The sequence below is a fragment of the Ostrea edulis genome, chromosome 4, assembly GCF_947568905.1.
Source record: "Ostrea edulis chromosome 4, xbOstEdul1.1, whole genome shotgun sequence".
Classification (NCBI taxonomy): domain Eukaryota; kingdom Metazoa; phylum Mollusca; class Bivalvia; order Ostreida; family Ostreidae; genus Ostrea; species Ostrea edulis.
In genome coordinates, this window is record NC_079167.1 from 51,840,271 (window position 1) to 51,858,527 (window position 18,257).

Genomic DNA, 18,257 nt, shown 5'->3' on the forward strand with positions numbered 1-18,257 from the left:
AAATAGTTTACCAAATAGCTTATTATACCCAGTAAATAACATTCCTCCAAAAGATATATTTCAGTCATATACTAATTTCATGAAGTAAAGATTTTGCAAAAACCTACGACATCACTTGAGGATGGAGCTACCTTAAAAGTCAATAATCATCAATAATCACCTACAGCAATGCTTAGTGAACAGTATTTGAAAGCTTTGTAAAGGGGACATAAATCATATTATTTGTCAAATTTCAGTAAACCAGCCACCCTTATCAACTGGTCCCCCCCCCCCCCCAGTCCACCAGCTGGCTGGTGAAAGAAGTTTCACTCCCTTACCAAATTTCACATGTGAATCTCATGTTTGAATCTCACTTTTGAAAAGTTGGACTAAATAATCTGAATCCTTGCCTTTGATATTGCGTTTTTATTAGCATTCTACACTACATTGAGTATGTGCATATAAATTTGATGAATGTGTACTAAAATATTATGGATCTCAAAAGGACTACACATTCTTAATCTTATTGTAGCCTCACCCTGGTCCAAAGGGGGAGGGGGAGAGGGGGGGGGGGTCATTGTTTAGAAACTTGAATCTAATATTTGCATCTACTATGAGGATTTTAAAGGAATTTGCCCAATACAGTGTATATTCCTATGTAAAACTTTAATGCTTTAATTGGCCTATGCACTATGAGAATGCTTGCATTTTGATTTGACAAACAGTACCTTTGCAGTGTTTGAGATTTTGAGCAAATTTTCCTTTATTCCTTAGATGTACATGTAATATCTCAAACTCTATTGTGGTCCCTCCTTGGCCTCAAGAGTCATGCATGGTTAGAATACACTTAAATCTGTTCTAAATAAAGATACTTGTGTTTAATTGGACAAATCTGTAGTTCTTGAGTAGTGAATTTTTCAATTAAAAATTTGATTTCATTCCTATGTAAAACTTTAGCTCTTATTGTGATTTTGTTCTGAACCTAGGGATCATGGCTTGAACACACTTCAATCTTTATTACATAAACAAGTTTTCATGAAGGTTTTGGCATTTCTGGTTCAGTATTTCTTGAAATTTTTAAACATCATGTCCTATTTTTACTGTTTTAATATCTCATCTTGGAAGGGTGCATCACCCTCCATTTGAATAAACTTGAATTCCCTTTACCAAACATTGCTTGAAATCAAGACTGGTAGGAATTGACCTGATGAAGAATATATAGGAAGTATGAAGAGTGTACATGTAAAATGGATGCCAGACAAATCTTGATCCTTGAGCCTTTTACTCAGGTGAGCTAAATAGCTGAATGAGTAGATAACCAGAAAACAACAATTATACCAGTAAAGAACTACCCCCTATTAAGATCTGAAATGCTATGGAGGTTAAACTAACACAGATATCTATATCTTTTTCCAAACTATTTTTGAAGAATTTTCAAAACTTATGCATAAATTGCATCCTAAGCAATCCACACGACTTAAGTAACATATCTGAATACGGAATATCATATATTTGATATTCTTTGTATCAATTTATCTAATGTCACTCTGTCTTGGCATCTATTAACGATCCAGTGATTAATTTAGACCTTGCACAAAAAAGAAACAGCGACAAGCCTAATTACCATTGCAGCATTCAGTGTGTGCATGTCAGAACCTACAGAAGACACAGAATGCAGGTCATCACAGTTCTTATGGGTTACTTTTTCACAGGCTAAAACCTTTAAGAACTGATTAGGCCATGCTTTTAACACATTTTGTTATTTTACACTCTTTTGCATTAATTATTACTTATCTGCATAAAGACAGACTCAATTCTCTTTTATTTAAATGTTACCAATTGTCTGTTTGTATGGTATTTATCAGTATGTCTGTCTGTATACATACATGTATGTTTGGCTATATTGTTATTTGTCCGTGAGTCTGTTTGTATGGTATTTATTAGTATGTCTGTCTGTATACATACATGTATGTTTGGCTATATTGTTATTTGTCCGTGAGTGTGTTTGTATGGTATTTATCAGTATGTCTGTCTGTATACATACATGTATGTTTGGCTATATTGTTATTTGTCCGTGAGTCTGTTTGTATGGTAGTTATCAGTATGTCTGTCTGTATACATACATGTATGTTTGATTATATTGTTATTTGTCCGTGAGTCTGTTTGTATGGTATTTATCAGTATGTCTGTCTGTATACATACATGTATGTTTGGTTATATTGTTATTTGTCCGTGAGTCTGTTTGTATGGTATTTATCAGTATGTCTGTCTGTATACATACATGTATGTTTGGCTATATTGTTATTTGTCCGTGAGTGTGTTTGTATGGTATTTATCAGTATGTCTGTCTGTATACATACATGTATGTTTGGCTATATTGTTATTTGTCCGTGAGTCTGTTTGTATGGTAGTTATCAGTATGTCTGTCTGTATACATACATGTATGTTTGGTTATATTGTTATTTGTCCGTGAGTCTGTTTGTGAACATGATTGTATGTTTTTCTGTATGTCTATTTCTTTACATGACATTTTTTGGTCTGTTAACATGATATTTGTTTGTGAACATGATTGTATGTTTTTCTGTATGTCTATTTCTTTACATGACATTTCTCGGTCTGTTAACATGATATTTGTTTGTGAACATGATTGTATGTTCTTCTGTATGTCTATTTCTTTACATGACATTTCTCGGTCTGTTAACATGATATTTGTTTGTCCTCCTGTCTTCTTGTTGACATGGTGTATATATGTCTGTATGTTCATCAGTTTTTGTTGACATGGTGTATATATGTCTGTATGTTCATCAGTTTTTGTTGACATGGTGTATATATGTCTGTATGTTCATCAGTTTTTGTTGACATGGTGTATATATGTCTGTATGTTCATCAGTTTTTGTTGACATGGTGTATATATGTCTGTATGTCTGTATGTTGACATGGTGTATATATGTCTGTATGTTGACATGGTGTATATATGTATGTATGTCTGTATGTTGACATGGTGTATATATGTCTGTATGTTCATCAGTTTTTGTTGACATGGTGTATATATGTCTGTATGTCTGTATGTTGACATGGTGTATATATGTCTGTATGTTGACATGGTGTATATATGTCTGTATGTTCATCAGTTTTTGTTGACATGGTGTATATATGTCTGTATGTCTGTATGTTGACATGGTGTATATATGTCTGTATGTTGACATGGTGTATATATGTCTGTATGTTGACATGGTGTATATATGTCTGTATGTTGACATGGTGTATCTATGTCTGTATGTTGACATGGTGTATATATGTCTGTATGTTGACATGGTGTATCTATGTCTGTATGTTGACATGGTGTATATATGTCTGTATGTTGACATGGTGTATCTATGTCTGTATGTTGACATGGTGTATATATGTCTGTATGTTGACATGGTGTATCTATGTCTGTATGTTGACATGGTGTATATATGTATGTTGACATGGTGTATATATGTCTGTATGTTGACATGGTGTATATATGTCTGTATGTTGACATGGTGTATATATGTCTGTATGTCTGTATGTTGACATAGTGTATATATGTCTGTATGTTGACATGGTGTATATATGTCTGTATGTTGACATGGTGTATATATGTCTGTATGTCTGTATGTTGACATGGTGTATATATGTCTGTATGTCTGTATGTTGATATGGTGTATATATGTCTGTATGTTTATCAGTTTTTCAACATGATGTATGTTTGTCTTATAACCTATATATTCTTTATTGCTGAAGACATACGTCTTATGGCATACATGTTTACAAAAATAATTACAAGTTAACAATTGTATGGCATGACAATATATGGTATCTTACACTATTGATGTGAATTTATAGACAGAGAATGCAGCTATATAGTAAATCATTACCTAAATTAAAGGCACAGTAAAGACATGATGTGTGTTAATTTGTTAATATAAATCTGAATAATACTCACTATAATTCTGTTTCCTTGTCAGTCACAGATGTTGGCAATGGTTCTAAATGACAGCAAGGGGAAATAATTCACATTTTGTAGATCTAGCCACTGTAAAAGCAACAGAAATCTAGTTTCAGTTAATAAACTGGCTCTAGTTATTAAAAAACCAAGTCTATATTTATGATAACTTTACATCTGCTGCAATTAAAGCACAGAAATTGGCATTCGATTGAAAAGATATGGTTTTGGGCCCCAGTCTGGTTTGTCAAGAACAAAATCACAGAAAGATTATCATTTTATGCATGAATTTGATGTCTGCATTAAATTTCTATCTAAAAAGAGGATACAGACAGAAGAGATTGCTTTGTGAGAAAAAAAATCTAAATGTCTTTTTTTCCCCTTATAAACAATTTATAGGACGTCTAACATATTCAAGGTTAGATCATTAATGGCATAATTTATAAATTGGCCATTATAAGTATACATCCAAATGAACCTAAACAAACAAAATGTAGACACTTAGAAGTACAACCAAATGTTATAAAAAGACAGGCAATATGATGGAGTAATTAGTGGAAAATCTTTGATCTCATTTTCACCTGACTGACACCAGCAACTGCCTAGTGCCTGCCCCAATCTTCTCTCAGAACAAATCAGTTTCTTAGCAATGTGCTGCAAAAATCAAGTCTTGCTGCCAACTTTTAACCCTAGTGGTACACTCTCAAGTACTCACAAAAATTTACATCTTAACTCAACCTCCTGACAAGAAATATCTTTCTTGAACACTTGATTTAGCCTTTTCATGTACAAGACTGTTTGCTCTTGACTGGTTTTAGAGGGTGACAGCTAGGTGCAAATTGTGAGGATATTTTTTGCATTCACTTTGATAGGACCTCACAACTACTATTTACCATGATGACCATTTAGTACCTGATGATGTCTGCAACATTAGTCATACTCCTTCAGCCAGTTATTTTTAGCTTGTAATGAGCATAATGACCTCTGAGGCTTCTGTTTACACTTTTCTTACACATAACAGACTGCAGACCAAAAATATACACATCAGCTCTGGTGAAATATTCAAAGAATTTGGGGGCCTCTTCACATTATGTGGAGATTGCCAGATGGGCATAATTAACATTAGACTTCATATATCACAGTATCATATCAGAACCCCCAGCTTGCCCCCAAACTCTTCACCTCTGCTCTAATTAGCCCTGCATCTCACCATGCATTTCCAAACCTTAAATCATTTTGCTCAGAGAATCATGAAGACAATGTACCCTTTTTATAAGGATGATATACACAGTTATATAAAACATTTGCAAATTAATACATGTACTTTCTTTTCATTGGAAACAACTATACATATATTCCCAAAATATACTGATTCATTTCACACACATTCTGATTGGAAACAAAAACTATTCATAAAAATTTTAAAATAAGAAATGCTCTATAGTTTGAAACCTCGAATGAGCTCACAGTAATTTTCTGTCATGTACATGCATTTTTAAGTTATTGGTTCATGGATCCAACATCCTTAAATAGCCTCGAGTTATGATGCTGTTCCATTTAATTACATATGCAACTGTGCCCTTACAAATAACCACAGGCAATGACTCCCTTACAAATAAACACATGCAATGACTACTCCCTTACAAAAACCCACATGCAATGATTCTTTACAAATAACCATATCCAATGAAGCCTTACAAATCAACACATACAGTGATGCCTTACAAATAACTACTAACAATGATGTCTTTAAAATAACCACATACAATGATGTCCTTAAAAAATTACCACATGCAATGATGCTCCTACCATTTAAATAACCATATCCAATGATGTCTTACAAATAACTACATACATTGACTACTCCATTCCAAATAACAACATGCAATGACTCCCTTACACATAACCACATGAAATAATTCCCTTACTCATAACCACATGCAATGACTCCCTTACAAATAACCACATCCAATCACTCCCTTACAAATAACCACATCCAATCACTCCCTTACAAATAACCACATGCAATGACTATACTCCCTTACAAATAACCACAATTGTAATGACTCCCTTACAAATAACCACATGCAATGACTCCCTTACAAATAACCACATCCAATCACTCCCTTACAAATAACCACATGCAATGACTATACTCCCTTACAAATAACTACATGCAATGACTCCCTTACAAATAACCACATACAACGATGCCTTACAAATAACCACATGCAATGACTCCCTTACAAATAACCATATGCAATGACTCCCTTACAAATAACCACATGCAATGACTCTCTGACAAATAACCACATGCAATAATGCCTTTCATATAGATACCCTTATAAATAACTACTAACAATGACGACCTTACAAATAGCTGCATGTATTGATATCAATGTGTATGATCAAAAGCAAAATAGACTAAGAAGAGTGAAAAACCAACAAACTTCTCTACAAAATTATATCAACATAACCATATGCAATGATGTTCTTACAAATAACCATAAGGCAAAACCATTTTATTGTTTCAGTATAATTTTGTAACATTATTTAGACTTTTAGACTTACTGACCTGTGATTAAAATCCCCTTGCCATATTGCAGCAAACACTATAAGCCTCTCTGGCTTCTTCACAGATAATTACAGCACACAGTCATTTTTTTCTCTACTACGGAATGTTTTGTGTATAGTGTGGATGCCAGATACATTCTCAAAATGACACTTGTCTTCTCCAATAACATCTCCTCAGTATACACATTACCACATCAGAACTCAGTAGCTGCTCACATTTGCATAACATACACACTGTTGCATTTTTATGTGTTTTACCAAACTATCTCCCTGCATTTGATAGAGAGAGGGGAAAAGCTTATAATCTTTTATCAATTTTTTGTATATTTCAATATCATGAAAGAAGCCAGAAACTTGAAAATGACTCACTCCTAGAATATGCAGAAATTGGGAATATTTAAATTGAGCCGAAATCAAAAATACATGGAAACCCAAATTACCTGATTAGCCTTGATAACCTACAGAAGATGAAAATTTGCCAGTTACGCAGTGGGGTCTCACCAGACCTATCGGGGTATCACCCCCCGAACCAATACTGTCCACAATTCATTATTGCATCAACTACTTTACCTAAATTTGAACAGTTAAATTGTGTACATGGAAGATTTTGTACAGTTGAACTCTAAATTTAAAAACATTTAAGATACACCCTTTATAATCTTTATAATACAATTGTAAGTATACTTGGGAAAAATAATAATCATTCAAAACAGCTCGAGAACAGAGAAAACAATAAACTTTTTTTGTATAAGGTAACTCTATCTTGACAGCAACATAAAGTCAAATTCATCTTTCTAAAACAGCAAAGATTCATTGAAATTGCAAAAATTTCTTATAAAACAAAGTTTTGTATAGTCAAGAACACATAAAACATGTCCTGTGAAAACATGTGTTAACGTTGGTATTTTGGGTGTTCCCAGATAACACTACAGCAGAAAAGAAAAGTACTGAGCCACTGATCATTACGTTACAATCGACTTGTCACAACCAATCAAAATTAAGGCTGTAACTTACCAAAAAAATAGCCATATGTAAAAGATGCTTCCAAAATTAATACCATGACAAGGAATAAGTAATTTACAAAAGTGCAAATGACTACACCATATATCTCCTAAAGGTGTATAATGATATAATGAAATCATTTAGTCAATGTTTTAATGGCCACTGGATCATACCATGTTGAGTGGAGAATGCACATAAACAAATCAGATGTTAGAGATTACAGACATCTTTCTATAACCTTGAGGGAAAAATTATTTATATCGGTCTGTTGGCGTGTTCCAATATATATTATACAAAAACTTTGTATGCAGATTGCAAACATTAATTTATTCATCACTAGCATGATGAAAGTCTTTTGACAATCAGTTTGAAACAAATCTAAATTCCTGAAGTCTAGGTATTCTGACAATGAAAACATCATGTGCTATTCCATAAAAAAACAACATTTTAACAAATGTATAAGCCATGAAAATCATTGCCTACCTTTAAAAACCAGTAGTCTTGAACACCCTTCAAAAAACACAACAAATTACAAGATTTTGTTTGTCAGAATCATGTAAAATGTCATAAGAAATCATGGGTAGGAAGTCTCCCAGTGCCAAAATTTTCTTCCTCCTCTCACCACATTAACTGCCAGGAGCCATGTTGGAAGTTTGTGTGTGTATGTGTAGAAGATTTGCTGCTGAGGTAACTTGATCTACACCCTTCCCCTCAAGAGTAACAAACAGATCAGCAGAAAAGTTATTTTTACACTTAATATTGAAAAAGAATACACAAAGGCATCTCAGAAATTAAACTTATTGAATATGATTGACAGTTTTTATATTTTTCTTCAGTGCTTGAAAACAAATAAAGAGGCTAAAGAACAGAGCTTTTATTGCAGTTTTTATAAAAGGCCATGATGTATAAAAGGGCTATTGAACGTATTTTGAATAAATAAGAAAAAAGATAAAACTTTATGCCAGAATCTAAGTGTTTAAAGAATCATTATAATGACATTTTGATAGAGTAACCCAGCCAACACTAACTTGATTGACCATAGTCATGAATTTTTAATAACTTTTTTCTTTATAGAATTTCTTCATAAAGTATATTTTTTAAAATTCTAGTTTAAAATTAAGGTATCCAACCTATAATAAATCTTATCAAATGGCAAAGCACCGTGAGTAAAATCTTGGTATCATTTTGAAGAACTTTGTGATAAAGAGATTTTTACTAAGGAAATTTTCAAAGTGATTATTTTCTCATTAGATATCACTCACTAGATTTTGCATTGGTGTCAAGGGGATTAACTAATTCTTCATAAATAAAATGTAAGAAAGATGCATTTAAACAAAGCTCATGGTAGAAATATGCATGAGAATTGCACAAGATTAAGTTCAGGTCACCAAGCAATAATAGATTTTTTTCATTTTTAAAAGGGAAGAATAACTCATACAAGAAAGTTCAAGGTCATTGAGATGAACATTAGTTGCAATAACCTACATTTAAAAAACATTTATGCTAAATACAGTCCACTCCACTTATATTGAAGTTGGTTATTTTGAAATATCTGTTATACTGAAGTTAAAATAGATCCCCCGGTAGCAATATTTGTGTAGTTCAGCATTGGTTATATTGAACTTTGGATATAATGAACAATTCAGGTTGGTCCCCTGAATTTCATTATATCCAGAGTAGACTGTACACTGACTCTAGTTTGATCTTATTACATTGTTTTGGACAATGGATTTTGAAATCTAAATTCACACAATCATAATCAGTAAAAGTAGTAACTCAGTGACACTATGGTCTTCTTTAATGATTCATCCAAGAATTTTCACACAGAACTGTAAACTATTTCACAGGACTTATGTTTTACTGGACCTTTTGTACGGGTTAGTGCTCCTGGTGAAATATATGACGGTGTATAGGGCTCAAGATATAGCATCTCATTTACTTTCAAAAACTGAAAGACATCTCGGACATTATATAATCATTTTAATCTCAATTGCATTTTAATGATAATCAGCCTATATGTAAATTATGGTAGGTCAAGTGTTAATTTATATGCAGTGATTGGCTGCCTAGATTTCAAAACTTCAGTTTCAGTTAATAAGAATACATAAACATACATATAAAAACAGCCCCCCCCCCCCTTCCCAACCCTTTTAAGCAAATCTGCATGCAGTCACAGATAGAGTAAGTTATCTTTCCTACTTAATACAGCAGATTCCTGTGTTCATCCACATGGTGTTTTAGTTTTCCTAGCATTATTCTAGGACCTTGACCTTTGTGTCTCCCACGGTCACAATCAGAAATATGAGATTTTTGTATCATATGCTTTGCTTGCCTATTGTTTTTTACAGCTCATGTGTGTTTTAAAATATATCGTTGCATAGCAGCTGTGCCCAAAAGCACCAAAATTAAAAACCCCACATAATCTTAATCAATCTGTTGAATAGTATTTATCTGAGATATGTATTTCATAGTTACTTATATACATTCACCAGCTGTTTCATTGTACTATATTTCTCAATATCAAGCACTGGTTATCACAAGTGACCCTTCGACATGACAGAAAAAATTTCTGCATAATTCCCTTGTGTCTGAGATGCATTTTAACCCCCATGCTTATTTTTATATACCAAAAAACAGGTTTCACAAACTAGATAGATGTTTTTAATATATTACATATCTTGAATGATAGACATATCCATATCTTTGCCCTTTCCTACAATGTGGGTGTTATTACATTCTTTATTGCATTATAATTATGCTTGTCAACTTGCATCATACAATGAATGTGAGGGTGGACAGTGTAAAAGGGAGGGATAGAAAAGGTGGGAGAGAAAGGGGGAGAAGAGGAAAGCAAGGGGCAGCAGGAGGAAAGAGAAATAAAAGAGGGAAGAGGAAAGCAAGGGACAGTAGGAGGAAGGAGAGAAGAAAGGGAGGGAAGAGGGAGGCAAGGGATAGTAGTAGGAAGGAGAAAAGAAAGGGAGGGAAGAGGTAGGCAAGATACACTAGGAGGAAGGAAGAAGAAGGGGGGAAGAGGTAGGCAAGGGACAGTAGGAGGAAGGAGAGAAGAAGGGGAGGGAAGAGGAAGACAAAGAACAGTAGGTGGAAGGAGAGAAGAAGGGGGAGGGAAGAGGGAGGCAAGGATCATTAAAAGGAAGGAGAAAAGAAAGGGGAGAGAAGAGGAAGGCAAGATACACTAGGAGGAAGGAAGAAGAAGGGGAGGGAAGAGGTAGGCACAGGACAGTAGTAGGGAGGAGAGAAGAAGGGGAGGGAAGAGGTAGACAAGGAACAGTAGGAGGAAGGAGAGAAGAAAGGGAGGGAAGAGGTAGGCAAGGAACAGTAGGAGGAAGGAGAGAAGAAGGGGAGGGAAGAGGAAGGCAAAGAACAGTAGGTGGAAGGAGAGAAGAAGGGGGAGGGAAGAGGTAGGCAAGGGACAGTAGGAGGAAGGAGAGAAGAAGGGGAGGGAAGAGGAAGGCAAAGAACAGTAGGTGGAAGGAGAGAAGAAGGGGGAGGGAAGAGGGAGGCAAGGATCATTAAAAGGAAGGAGAAAAGAAAGGGGAGAGAAGAGGAAGGCAAGATACACTAGGAGGAAGGAAGAAGAAGGGGAGGGAAGAGGTAGGCACGGGACAGTAGTAGGGAGGAGAGAAGAAGGGGAGGGAAGAGGTAGGCAAGATACACTAGGAGGAAGGAAGAAGAAGGAGAGGGAAGAGGTAGGCACGGGACAGTAGTAGGGAGGAGAGAAGAAGGGGAGGGAAGAGGTAGGCACGGGACAGTAGTAGGGAGGAGAGAAGAAGGGGAGGGAAGAGGTATGCAAGGAACAGTAGGAGGAAGGAGAGAAGAAAGGGAGGGAAGAGGTAGGCAAGGGACAGTAGGAGGAAGGAGAGAAGAAGGGGAGGGAAGAGGAAGGCAAAGAACAGTAGGTGGAAGGAGAGAAGAAGGGGGAGGGAAGAGGGAGGCAAGAGGGAGGCAATGATCATTAAAAGGAAGGAGAAAAGAAAGGGGAGAGAAGAGGAAGGCAAGGGACAGTAAGACAAAGGAGAGAAGAAAGGGGAGGGAAGAGTTAGGCAAGGGACAGTATTAGGAAAGAGGGAAAAAAAGGAAAGCATAGGGCAATAAGAGGAAGGAGAGAGAAAAAGGGGATGAGGGAGGCAAGGGACAGTATGTGGAAAGAGAAGAAAAGGGGAGGAGGAAAGCAAGGGACAGTAGGAGGAGAGAAGAAAGTGGAGAGAAGAGGGAGGCAAGGGACAGTAAGAAGAAAGAGAGAAGAAAAGGAGAGAAGAAAGGAAAAATAAGAGGTAGAAGAAAAGAAAGGGAGGGAAGAGGTAGGCAAGGGACAGTGGGAGGAAAGAAAGAATAAAAGGAGAAAAAAAGGGAAGCATGGGACAATAGGAGGAAGGAGAGAAGAAAAGGTGGGAAGAGGAAGGCAAAGGAAAGTAGGAGGAAGGAGAGAAGAAAAGGGGGATAAGGGAGGCAAGGGACACTATGTGGAAAGAGAGAAGAAATGGGAAGGGAAAAGGAGGCAAGGAACAGTTGGAAGAGGGAGAGGGAAAAGGGAGACAGGGGATAGTAGGAAGAAGGAGAGAAGGGGAGGGAAGAGGGAGGCAAGGGACAGTGAAGAATGGGATGGGAAAAGGGGGGTAGGGGATAATAGGCAGGAGAGAAGAGGGAGGCAAGGGACAGAAGAAGGAAGGAGAGAAGAAAGGGAAGGGAAAGGGATGCAAGGGACAGTAGGAGGAGGAAGAAAGAAAAGGAGGGAGGCAAGCAACTTTGATATTCATCACAAAACATTCACACAAAAGGGAGAAACCTTTACACCATCAATTAACCATTGTAGAATTTCATTAAAATTAAGAACAACATATGAAAGTAATAGAAGGCAAGTCTCAGGCCCCAATGGACAACATTGCTCACCTGAACTACTGCATTTTCCCATGTATAGTTTCACCTTTACTCTCTTGGAAGCACATTGCTCATCTGGGTTGCTGAATTTACCCATGTACAGTTATGCCACTCCCCTTTTTGTGACACTATCTAACATGGGTGGGTGTGTGCTAAGAACATACTTGAATTTTTACATGATTATGCTTGCATACAATTTTTTAAAAATGTACCATTGTGGTTCCTGAGAAAAAGATTTGTAAGGACTTTTCCTAAATATTCCTAGTATGTGTTCAAGTCCCAACTTTGGTCCAGGTGTCATGGTGTAAAGAAACTTGAATCTACACTTTATGGAAATGCCTTGATATCAAATTAACAAACAGAATCCTTGTGATTCTTGAGATGAAGAATTTTCATATACATGTGTATATCCCAATGTAAAACTTGAAATATCTATCTTGGCCTGATCCTGAATAAATTATGTGCCTTTCTGGTTCTTGAGAAAAAATGCTTTTATTATAGAATTTTTCAATATATTTCAATTTACAGATGACTCTCAAACTCAAAGTTCAAGGGACCTTGATAAAACTTCGAGAAATCGAGAGTTCCAGAGATCGAAATTCGTAAATTGAAGGTCTGGGGAAATATCTACCAACAAGATCATATCGTTTTGACATGCTTTCCTTCATATTTGTCAGGTAGTTAATTTGATATCAAAATAAAGAACCTTATTTTGCATTAATAAAAAGATTTCAAAGTTTATGTATTTATTTTTTCTTTAATCATACTAAGATAGGCATACAAAACCAAGTTCCGATGAAGCTTTACTACTGCAAACTAAACAGAGCACAATGTTATGTTGCTTTACACAAAGCAAAAATTCTAACAAATGAGTTAAAACGATGTTTTAGAGTAACTTTACACAAAGTACAAACTCGAGAAATTTAACAGTCTGTAGATCCCTAAATTAATGTATAAAACTTACTCTCTCATTGTCAAGTCAAAACAGATTATAGATTTTATTCATAGTCAGGTTATATATAATTTTAATCATCAGGACACAAGACCTCAGTGTATGGTGTAAACCAGCCAATTAGCCAATTATATACTCAAGCCTGTCACCTCCACAAAGAAAAACAGGTGATGTTTCACCTATGTAAATACTTTAAAATTACCACAGCCTCCAGCATACAACAAAATCCAGGTAAGGTCCAAATGGAAATTATTACATGCTTGGGTGGGTATATGCTACCACCACTTCCAGAGATCAAGAGTGAAAAACAATGAAATGTGATTTACTGGACCCAACTTCACTTTGATACCTTTTGGCTCAGGTGAGCTGAAAACCAATGACACCTTGACAATTTTTTCACTGACAACAAAGAGTTAACTCCCTTCCTGCATAAAATCAGATGGAATAAGATCAAATGAAATAAAACGTGTCTTGTCAGTATAGGAATTAGAGGCATAATGGCTTATTTTATTTTGTAAAATTAACTTTAGTTCATAATCAATTTGATTTCAAAATTATATTGAAAATCAATTTACAAGATTTTGAGATTTTACAAAGGCAAGCAAGTATATACACTGAATTATAATTTATATAGACCTGGTGATGAAACTAAAGTCTATATTTTCTGATCCATTTTAAACAATTTGAAAAATTATTGACGAATTTTCACAGGCCTTGAAGACATGATGTTTGATTATAAATGTACTACACCCATGCAACCAATGTAATCTAATTATCAAATCATCTTCAAATTTCAGATGATTACTATTTGGAATTAGTCAATTCAAACTATTAACAATGAAGAATTTTAATGCATGTAATCAAATCTGAATAACGAGCGACTAAAGTTGTATGTATATACCATTCAGCGTATTCAGATATACCTAAATTCAATATCATTAAATTCTTTATTTTACTACACTGTATCTTCCAGCTGTCAAGATTGCTTTAATTAAGTTAAAATCCATCCACAGATACTGATGCCATAACTTAAATTTTGTCATTTTGAAAGAAATCTGTCTTTTTAAAGAGAGAGAGAGAGAGAGACTTTGAAATGTAAATATTAACTTACTTTAGTAGCAATAAGATGTATGCCCTTCCTCACTTGTAGCAAAACTGTTTTATCCTTTAAAAAATACAAAACAACGAAAAAAAACTTCACACCTCTCCAGCAAAATCAAAGGTTGCCAATTCTCTGTCTCTGCTGGAGATGCTGCATTTTTGTGAGGAGTGCGTCCTGCATTGTGATTGTCAGATAGAATCCTAGCTGTGGCAACCACTCCAGCTTGTTTATCATGTACCAAAATATAACCATTACAGCCTTTCTATGTCAGAACCTCCACTGCTGTAATAAAGACAACCTGAAACAACAGCCCCCCACTGACGAACAACTGCCACCAGTCAGCTTGTAGTGCACTGCACAATTCCTTGTGTCAAAACAAATGGTTTCAAATATATATATATATATAAACATAAAAGTACATAGATGATAGGTCACTTATCAGAGGACAATAAACTGAATTATATTCATACTGTATCAGAAGCATTGCAACTCATTCTTAAATTAGTGGTGTTCCTTAGTGAGTGATGTTCCTGAGAGAGAGAGAGAGAGAGAGAGAGAGAGAGAGAGAGAGAGAGAGTTTAATATTTTTCTTACTACATTCAAGTGCATGTTATTAAGGAGGAATACTACACCTGAGAAATTTCATGGATGAAAAGTGGAGGATATATATACAACTCTATTTGAAATTGAAAACTTTCAAAACTTTATTTAGTCAAAAAATGAAGTTTTAGTCAAATGTAATTTTGAAAATAATAAAAACCCTGCTGGACTTGAACTCACGATCTACAGATTTGCAGTCAACATGTTAGTCTCAGTGACTGAGCTACTTAGCTAGGCATTTAAATCTATAACGAACAAATATTGCTGATATTTATATTTTCATTCATGTTTTACAAGGAAGTCAGCCATTATGACAATGTAGTATAAATCTCCTTAACCCTTACAGTGTCTCAAGTCCAAACGGAAAGTAACGAATACTGATTGGTCTGGCTTACTGCTATATAACATAATCAGACATATCAGAATTAATATGAATAATATTTCTAAGCCCTTCAAAACCTTATGTCAAAACCTTATGTCTACTATCATTATTATAGGAACAAAGGTCCACAAATCACTATGCTCACATAAGTCATAAATCCCTTTTGCACTTTAAGGCTAATCTTTGATACCGGTATACAAAATTACAAAAACCCTCCATTTTCTAAATATATCACAAAAATTATAAAACCTCACCATTTTTGTAACATATTTCATAGTCAGCAGGGGCAGATCCAGGAATTTTTAAAGGGGGGATTCTACCATTAATTTTGGTTTTCATAGAGGGATTTCACCCTCAAAATAATTATTTTTACCTTTTTTTAGCAATAGTTCTGATAAAAAAAGGGGGGGGTGTTCCAACCTTTGGAACCCTCCCTCTGGATTCACCACTGGTCAGTAGAAGTGAATAGGTAGTGCTATATTGATGAATATACCTACAGCTAAATAGATCACTTTCTGACTTTCGTAAAGCATTTGATTTTCAAAGGTGAAGAAATCACAACTAAACCCACTTCTTTTAACCATTGACGGATGTCTCATCATAGATAGCAAAGAGAACATGTTTGCATGTATCTCTAATGTATCATTTTTTAACTAATACATGAAATTGTGCTTAATAGATATTTGAATATGTACAATGTATTTTTAAAAATCATGTTCTTCTATCTGAAATTGTTGACTTTCCCTCAAATTAAATGGTATGCTTTATTTTTTAGTTGTTTCACAAGAAATTCGGGGCTTTTTTTTCAAAAACGCTAGGTAATCTTTAAGCTTTTAGGGTTTTAACAATATATAATCAAATAATTCATAATGAGTACATTATTTATTATTTTTTAAAAATCAGAAATACAAAGTTTTAAAAAAAAAAAAAGCAAGAGGTCCATGGGCCACATCGTTCACCTGAGTCACCTTGGCCCTGAAATTGTTCAGCTGCTGTGATTTTTAAAAAGATTTTTTTTTACCAATCTTCATTGTCAGGAAAAATTCTGACCTCATATTGTGGCCCCAACCTAGCCCCAAAGGATCACAACATAACTAAAGAGGGAATTCACACGACACAGAGATGTCTCAACACCAATATGACTAACCTGATCTTGCTGTTCTGGATAAGACCACAAGGTCATTGATCATGGTATGATATGAAGACCTTGCCATAAGAAATCTATATACAAAATATGAAGGCTCTATCTTCAATGATTCAGGATATCAAATAGCAGGGTTTTTTAAGGTATTGATTTCAAGGGCCTGGGCCTTACTAATTGGGAAAAATAACAACATTTGCATGAAATGGGGAAAAATGTTCCATGGATAAAAGAAGTGGGGAGAAAACCAAACCAGTACATTAAGGAATAATTGGACTCCTTCTGACTTGCATTTAAATAAGCAGAGGCCAAAAAAAGGTTTACTTTTAAAATAATTTTGAATCAAAAATTGTAATCTGTGGGCCTTTGATGATTTATGAACAATAAGGCTACCCTGCTTTGATTTGTTTGGGAACTCTAAGGCAAAAATTGGGAAAAAACCCTACTTTTTAGCATTGAGAATGGGACCTTATTTTGGCCCCATACAGACCCTAAAAAATCTCTGAATAGGTAAGATTTTTACCAAGTCAAGGTCACAGGGTCAAGCTTCACAAAATAATAAGGTCTTGTGATGAAGAACCTGATATACAAAATATGAAAGCCCTACCTTAAATAGTTAAGGGCATATTGAATAGATCAGATTTTTCTTAAAACTAGGTCAAGCTTCCAAGTCAAGGTCATAATATCACACACCATTGCATCACATCAAAGTTTTTCTGTAAAAAATGTACATACAAAATATGAAAACCCTGCCTTAAATAGTTCAAGAGATATTTTTAAGGATTTTTCCCACCATATATCAGCATACAACACTTTGATCCCCGGACCCACTGTGGCCACACCCTACCCCCAGGGGTCATGAATTGCACAAACTTGGATCTACTCTATGTCAGGAAGCTTCCATGTAAATTTGAACTTTTCTGACTCATTGGTTCTTGAGAAGATTTTCAAAGATTTTCCCTATATACTCGTATGCAGCACTTTGATCCCCTATTGTGGCCCCACCCTACCCCAGGGGGCTATGATTTGTACATTCTTGAATCTGCATTATGTCAGAAAGCTGTCATGTAAATTTCAACTTTTCTGGCCCAGTGGTTCTTGAGAAGAAGATTTTTAAATGACCCCACCCTATTTTTGCATTTTCATGATTATCTCCCCTTTGAAGAGGGTATGACCCTTCCTTTGAACTTATATTCCCTTCACCTATGGATGATGTGTACCAAGTTTGATTGAAATTGACTCAGTGGTTCTTGAGAAGAAGATGAAAATGGAAAAAGTTTACGACAATGATGACACCAACGACACACAACGGAAAGTTTTGATCAGAAAAACTCACTTGAGCCTTCAGCTCAGGTGAGCTAAAAACAAGAGGCCCATGAAACTTAATGGTCACCTGATTAGCATACAGCATTTGATGTGTTGTGAGTAGATGGTGTAAGTGTGCATCTTTAAAACTCTGAGAACTGGAAGACCTTATGGACAAAAAGTATGTTTAATTATTCTGATTCTGGTCATAGCAACTTTTGTGCCTTATATGAGCTAGGCGAGTGCTGATACCTCTCACTTACTATTAAGCTGTGACTCAGATGAATTTTTCTCCTTCATACTAGTTTAAACCAAAATCATTTTATTTGTAAACTTCTCTAGCTGTACAACATA

General features: G+C 35.2%; 1 protein-coding gene across 14 annotated transcripts in view; it reads right to left on the reverse strand.

Annotated features, from left to right (window-relative positions):
- Positions 1-16,385, reverse strand: part of LOC125670788 (uncharacterized) — a 56,987-nt gene extending 40,602 nt beyond the window's left edge. For 8 of the 14 annotated variants that reach the window (XM_056162901.1, XM_056162903.1, XM_048906171.2 and 5 more), the window contains exons 1-2: positions 8,009-8,204; positions 3,950-4,039 (exon numbers count right to left, since the gene is read on the reverse strand). The gene's annotated coding sequence lies outside the window, so the exon portion shown is untranslated. Of the gene's footprint in view, positions 1-3,949; positions 4,040-6,524; positions 7,468-8,008; positions 8,205-14,484 lie in introns of those variants that run through there. The other 6 variants (XM_048906164.2, XM_048906168.2, XM_056162898.1 and 3 more) reach the window with 5 other exon arrangements.
- Between the last annotated feature and the right edge of the window lie 1,872 nt (positions 16,386-18,257).